Raw genomic sequence first — 8,003 nt, forward strand, 5'->3', positions numbered from 1 at the left:
ACTAGAGCATCTCTTCCATTTATTAGCCACTTCACAGTCTTTGCAAATTGCAAAAATATACTGCAGAAACTCAGAAGGGAGAAGAACTGGTGCAAAGGGAAACAAAGCGGATACAGAACATCAAAAGATATCTAAGATTACAGAAAAATGCTTTAAAGAATAAGATAAAGGTGGAACATATGGACATAGTTCATACAGTAAATGTCGCAGTCAGAGACTCGTCCAAACCTTGGTAGTGTGTAATTCATGTTTCTTAAGTGTAAATTTGCTTTCAGATGCAGTTACAGCACAGACAAGAGACAATAAGAACTGATGTGGGATATGCAGCAACCTGTACAATAAACTATATGATCCGTGCATTAGCAGAATATCCAGCTGCCAGTCAAAGTTGCATCATGTTACATATAATCTTTGCCAGGTGAAGCCTCTTATCTCCAACATGTAGTTGTTTGTTGGATCTGTAAGGAATAGAAATGGGTTTTCTTGATGACAAAAAACTTCTGGCGCTAAATAAATGTAGATTTGGATTAGATTAGTTTTTGGCTTTGTTAAACTGAACAGACCATTTTATCTTTCAGCTCAAGTAAACACATGGAAAAGTGGAATTACATACAACACAAATGATGGCCACCACTGATAAACTTACTATATGTGCCTTTACATGCCTTAATGGAATCAATATTGCATCAGAGGCGAGCAGACAGCCATCACAGAATCACAGTAGTTTCCATAAAGCATATGATCAACAGACGCTGACCTTGTGTTATCACATTTAAGATGATAGATGTGTCTGTGTGGGCAGGACTAACACATTACTGACCAGAGGCTCTGCCAGGAATCCAGGAATCATATTAAGGGCTGAAGTGACTCCCACTTACGAAACCATGCACTGCTGGCCTGAGATGAAAACCAGCTCTCTCTGTGGCAGGCTCAACCAAATTAAGGTGAAGTACAAAGCTGATCTGTTTACACTCCCCAAGAAACAGCAACCTATTTCACACTTAAGACAACATGCACTTGGTTCACTATCTGTATAACTTATTCCCCGCTGGCAGTGCAAGCTTATTGTTGCTGTTTAAAGATATGTTGACAGTACACAAAGCCAGGTAAGTAAAAGTCAACATGGCCATCATGCAGGCAGACTGGCAAAATTACAGCAGAGATTTGCTGACGAGGATTAAATGGCATGTTTTGGACGTGAATATGTGTGCTTGCAGGCTGTATACTTAGAGTGCACCTTGCCAGTTTTTACCCGTGTTGGCAGCATGGCTCTAGGGATAGCAGTGTTGGACTGCTGGTTGGTTCACCACTTTGGTCCAGATTTGAATATCACAGTAGCTATAGTATTAAATAGACTGTTAGGATTGTAATTACTTTGGCGACCCCCCAACTTTTTATCCAATGTGACAATGAGGTTGATATTTGTGGTTTTAACTACTGATGTATCTCCTCAAACACTGGAGGGAATGGCAATAATTTGATTTGGATCTTCCGAAATCTGTTGATGATGCCCAGACTTTTAATATATTCCAAGATAGTGAAAATTATAGCTGTTAAAAATAATCATTGTGAGCATGTTGACATGCATTAATGCATATCTACCTCAGTCTCCCTTTCACAGTCAGTGCTGACTGGAACATTTGACTTGGGGATGAATGTTGATTGCATCCTCTCCCACTGACGACGTCCAGGGTGAAAAAGGCTTTATTCTTGTTTAATGTTTATCCTACCAAGCCCATACCCATCATATGTATCTTCAAAGCATTACATCAGCCATATTTCAGGCTTTAAGTCCTAAAGCATCACTGTCTTCACCTCCTCTACTTGCTATATGTCCTTGTTACACCCATTGCATCTGTTGGCACATTTCTCTGGCACACTCTGTGCTATAAATAGCAAAGTGGGATCTACAGTGATTTTGCTTCTCCGTTATGATGCTTTGAAACAACTGCAATGTACTATGCAGGGGGCTTGGATGTGCATTTGTGATATTCAGTCTAGTCATGGTAGAAGGCTCTTCCAAATTTTAATTGTTGATTAATCACTGAAGTCATTCATCAAGACAAAATATATAACATTAATGAGCTCCAGCTTCCCAAATTACAATAAGATTTACTGTTTTTCTCTTTTTGTATGATTGTAAATTCAATATTTTGGGATTTTGAACTGCTTGTTAAACCAAGGACCTCAACATGGGCTCTGGGAAGCTGTCATGACATTTCTCACTATCATCTTAAAAAAATCATTGACTACTTATAAAAGTTATCAGCACATTCATTGATAGTGAAAATAATCATTAGTTTCAACCCCATGTGTTGACAGTCACTTCTCATTAAATACATAGCAGGATGCAGCATGACATCGGTGACAGGACAGTAACATTGACCAAAGAAGCTGTCTCATCACTCCGGCTCAAAGACATAAAGGTCTGAAGGAAAGAGGCGACGGGGAAAAAGAGAAATATGAGACTTAGAAGGCACAGCTAATCAAACATCTAATTATATGCCCATAAAATGAATAAAATGGAAGATAACATCACAGAATGGGGGAAATCTTTCATGCATATGCAGAACAGACTCACATTACACTCTGGATGAAATGTGGGGGGATGGGAACTCCTCCTCATAGCCACAGCAGGGGAATATGCAGTATGCATATTCAGAAGCATACAGTATGGAATACAGTACGCATACTGAGGCTTTTCAAGGGCAGACACTGCAAGGAGACCTATAGTCAAATTCAAGCACATTTAAAATCATGACCCATTATGAAAATCTGCAGCAGGGCAATTTCTTTAATGTAGATATACTCCATATGAAACAGAAGCTGGCTGATTTAGGCGGTTTCTGAATATGAATAGTGCTCAAAAGGGCGTTCAGTGGAAGTAAGACATGGAGGCAGGGGCATCTGTAAGACATTGCCCTGGCTCACACTTATCAATTAAACATCAGTGGTCAGCAGTGGGGCATCATTCACACTGCACTGAACTGAATTCCAGCAAAAATGCTCACATTCAACCAAGACATGACATCTAAAAATAGGGCTGTGTTGATTAAACATAAATGAATTTGTGATTCTTTGATGAGTTTGTGTGTGTGTGTATGTATGTGTGTGTGAGACGTGGTTACCATGGCAGCAACATCAGCTCTCTGAATCCCTCCCTGTTCCTCTTCCTTCCTCTGTCTTTCCATCTTCCTCATTTTTCCCTTTTTCATGCTTTCTTCCTCTTTTCTGGTCTCTGCCGCCGCCATCACAGTAAGCAGGCCACCAGCCTTCATTTACATGGTACTGTCGGTCTTTAGCCAGGCCGTCTCATCTCTGGCAGGAGATACAGTATGTGGAAATTATGGAGATGTTACACTACTTTACTACCGTGCTAACCCAGAATTCCTCTATGATTGCATGGATAGATTGCCTTATTTCCAATTCTCATTTTGCATTTTGTTGTTATCACTTTGTTTACAAAGGACAGAACTCTGTATGCATCTATAAATAGACACATCTGTGTATCAGTATCTGTGTACTGGTTTTGACTATCTGATTTTTTGAATTGGCCGTTTTTATTTCATTCAAATTTCTGATTTATTGTCTTCATGTTTTCTCACATTTGTGTAGATCATATTCTTGTGCTGGCAGCAGTGGTGACTCTAGCATAACATCAAACCTACAATATTTCAAATGCATCCTCATCCTCAAGTCCAGGTCAATAGTGTCAAGTCCGAGTCAAGTTACAAGTCCTTAAAATTAGGGCTCAAGTCGGACTTGAGTCTGAGTCCTGGAATCGAGTACTACAAGCTTGCACATGGGCACTTTTCATTTTCATCTTTGTTTGTGAGAGAGAGAGAGCCACAGCCAGAATGTAATCAATACTTACTGTAAATAATGACTATCATGGTACCATGCCCATGGTGGGACATTGCAGAAGTGATGCAGATGGAGTCTATGTGTGTGTGGAGTAGAGTGGATACAGTGCTGGTATTTGATCCTGTGTGTATTAGCGTGTATGTGTGTAAGAAAAAGAGAGAGAGAGAGAGAGAGAGAGAGAGAGAGAGAGAGAGAGACAGAGAGAGAGAGAAAGTCATCCAGTGCAGGCCAAACAAAGGGTGTGGTTGGTGGGCAGACAGGGTCCCAGTCTCAGTCATGGGTGTACGGTAACAGTAATTCGATTGATGTGCCGAGCTCTGGCCTGTGGGATTCACTGCCTGTGTGTGTGTGTGTGTGTGTGTGTGTGTGTGTGTGTGTGTGTGTCTTAGTGACTGGGAAACCTGATCTTCCTGGCTCTTTCCTCAGGTCTGAATGAATAAGTGATCAAGGTCTGTACCACGGTGTGTGTTTACATTTGTTGCTTGCATCCTACTTCTTTCTCTTTGTCCTTTCCTTCCTCCCCTGCTTCTTTCATTTCCATTTCTCACCCTATTTTTAAGTTCCCTTCTCCTCAGTGATGTTTCTCCTCCTCATTCCTTTTCTTCCTCCTTTTTTATTTATTGTACTTTTATCCACGTTTTTAATTCATTTTTTCTATCTTTTCTATTTTTACTTCTCAAGTATTTTTCTATGAAGGATCAAGTGCAGAAAATGAAGATTTTTATGTCCCAGTCATTACAATAACTGATAGATTCCTATTGTTAAACCTCTAGACTAAGGAGTCAGTTCACCCAAATAAAAGAATACAGCATATTCTCACTTATCTCTGGTGTGTTAGTCACACAGGTAGTTTTGGTGTACATTTTGAAATAAGAAAAAAATATTAAAAGATGTACATTCACCAGTTTTCTTTATTCTGGGCTTATTCCTTCTACATAAAACCCAGTTATCTAAATTGATTGATGCCATTAGAGGTGAATGAGGATGTTTTGTTCTGTAATTTAACCGAACTGAAGAAATGTCCTCTCATCCTCTTATCCTCGTTACAATCCCCTCCTCAACTCCACGCCTCTCTGCTGAGCCTGGTCCTTGGCAGCCGATCATCCTCTCTGGGCCAAGGGCAAACAAATGGCAGCCTCCCTCGGCAACAGCACGATGCTCTGACACACACATGCGCAAGCATGGTTGGACCTGGCTGTTTCACCCACCCATGAGCAAGCAGAAGCACATACAGTTCTGTGGATGCGCTACGCCTTCACATATGTACCAGCATGGACAAAAAGCTCATATGAGCAATCATCCATGTATGTGAGCAGTAGATTCGTGGCCTCATGCTGAAAGAGATGGAAATACTGTTTAGATGCAAACATGCACTCCACTGCCCAGCCCTGTGGCTTTATATTAGTGTAATCCTTGGTTTAATATGAATCCAGACCTAAGCTCTGCCTACTTTCCCAAAGGAGATGTTGCCATGGCCTGGTTTTACTAGGACAAAGTCATTTAGTTTACACACACACACACACACACATGTAGGGTGGGATCAGGCTGTATTCATGCCAACTAGTCCCAGATTGGGTGCTCATGGTGACAATGTAATGAGTAGAGACCAATATGTTGCCTCCTGCCTCCCTGTTTTCTTTCTGCCTCCTTGAGTGTCGGGATCCCATTTTCCTTCATTCTCTGCCTTGGAGTGTCTGACAAACTCCCACTGTGCCCACTTATGTGTCTCCTTCTACTGTCATATAGCTTCTGTCTAATATGTCGCGAGTCTGTGAAGCCTACTTATCATTACCAAGTACAACACGTCAAACGTGATGTGAAAGAAAGTTTCTTGCACTCAGTGTGTGCCTTGTATTTGTATACACCAACTCAGTGTATGAATAATGATCTGGTTTAGAAACTTGTCTTCTTTGGGGTTAATTACTGGGTTGCATGTCATTCCCTTTGGCCCAGTTTCAAAGCCAAATATGTATTTTGAAACAGGGCAATATCAGTTCACATTCACTAACATTCAGTACATTCAAAATAGTGAGTGAACTGTCACAGAAAAGAAACTGAAGAATAAATTTTAAAACATTCCTCTGTCTGCAACCGATTTTCAATAAAATACAATTTTTGAATTTGTGTGCAAGTGGTTGTGATCTTTACATGTTAAAGTTTTGAATTTAAAAACATGATGCTAGAATACAGGTTCTGAGCAAGACCACCTATGAGAAAGAGGGCAGTGAAATAATGTTAGTGCCTCATTCAGGCATGACATATTGTCAAATATGGTTCCATCGTAAACTGTAGTTTTTTTTTGGATGTGAAGCAACATCTCCCAACACGAATTACTTGACATTCATAAATGTATGTTCTTTAGCTACAATTCAAAGAAAACTTCACAACTGACAATGTGAAACTAAATAAATTGTATTATTTTACCTGAAAGAATGACTCAGTACATGAGTAGCTCTACGCAAAACCCCCAGCATCTTATGAAAAGGAAATACAAAGGCTGTTTCATTGGCATAACGCCACATGTCATAAGTCGATTATCTAGTAATAAAATAAACAAGAGTCTACAGGCCTGCTAGCAGCTCTGTGAAGCACATCAATACCTTGAGCTGAATGCTAATGTCACATGCACACAGTGACAATGCTAATATGCAGGTCTTTTACCAGGTACAATGTTGATCATGTTCACCTTAGCATGCTAACATTTATAATTAGAACCAAACACTAAGACCAGCTGAGGTGGATGAGGATAATTTAGATAATTTTTTCAGGTATTTAGCCATAAACCTAGAAACTGGTAGATGTGAAACATCTGCCTGATGTTGGTGCTGTAAGAAAGAGTCATGGGTTCACCAAAGTCTCAAGGAAGCATCAGGCACAAATGTATTGACCAAATTTCATGGCAATCCATCCAATAGTTATTAAGATATTTCAGTCTGTACCAAAGTGGTGCATAGACCGACAAAACGATCAATATCGCTAGCTTTAGGGTCACCACTTTCAGAGCCATTAGCTGGACAAAATCACCAGACACCAATAACATTAAGTAAGTTTTAGGCCTCTAATAAGAAATGAAGGCGTCCTTTGCCTTCAGAGTCATTCCAATTGATTTGCTATCATACATTATTAAGAGATATACAGTATGGTACCTCTGCAGGTGGGAACTAATGCCACTCTTTGTTCCAGTATTTCTAATGAATGTACAGAGATGAACTGAGGTGAACTGAGGGGAGGCATCAAAGGTGTTTGCATGGGATATTTTGAATATGCAAATGTTATGGGGAAACAGGATTTGCATGATAATAGTATCTGTTGCTCATGTAATAAGGCCTCACATTTCCCCGTACACCAATGCAGAGCAATCGCTGGAGCTAATGACTCTCCTGAGATGGCTGCCACACTGTTACAGATTTACCATCTTGTGGCAGCAAACACTGTGGGCTGGTGATATGATCCAGGATTCTCCGAATGTGACGAAAATAGGAAAAGGGTTGAAAGACCACTTCAGACCATATTTCTGTTTTGCCTTTGCTCAGTGGTCCAGATTGTGCACTATGCACCTCAGGCTTCGCATATTTCTGCTCTGGCTTTGGATATTTGGATATAAGCAGTTTCCCAGCGCTGCTATTGCCAATAAATACCGGCTTTATTTAGTTCAACATGCAGCTTTTTGTTGTGACTGTGCAGCAGAGGTGGTCCTTCAGTCCTGAGTTAATTTGTCCAGCATTTAGCTAAGCTGCGTCTGTTTCTTTCCCCACACACATTTGTTACTGTGATTTTCAAGACTGTTCCTGTTGAGACATTTATCAATTTGTATTTGGCCTTGTCTGACACACAATTTGTCTGAGTTATTTTAAAAGTGGTGATTCACTGACCTCTGCCTTTGTATCACCACGTAAAACCTTTAATTTCCATTTACTCCAAAGTTAAAATACTTTTTATGTTGCTTGTTTTTTCCTTTGTACAGCTTGTGAACCCTGTGAGGTTAATGATAATTTCATTTTAGAGGTTGAGAAGAAGAGAAAGAATATGTGGTTCCTGAGTTAAGATACATGATGTGTAGGAGATGCACTGCTGTACTGCTGATTTGCTGTATCCCACCCACCTTGCATGGGTGCTGTTTGCGTTACAGAACAATAAAT

This window comes from Scatophagus argus, chromosome 14 (genome assembly GCF_020382885.2).
Source record: "Scatophagus argus isolate fScaArg1 chromosome 14, fScaArg1.pri, whole genome shotgun sequence".
Classification (NCBI taxonomy): domain Eukaryota; kingdom Metazoa; phylum Chordata; class Actinopteri; family Scatophagidae; genus Scatophagus; species Scatophagus argus.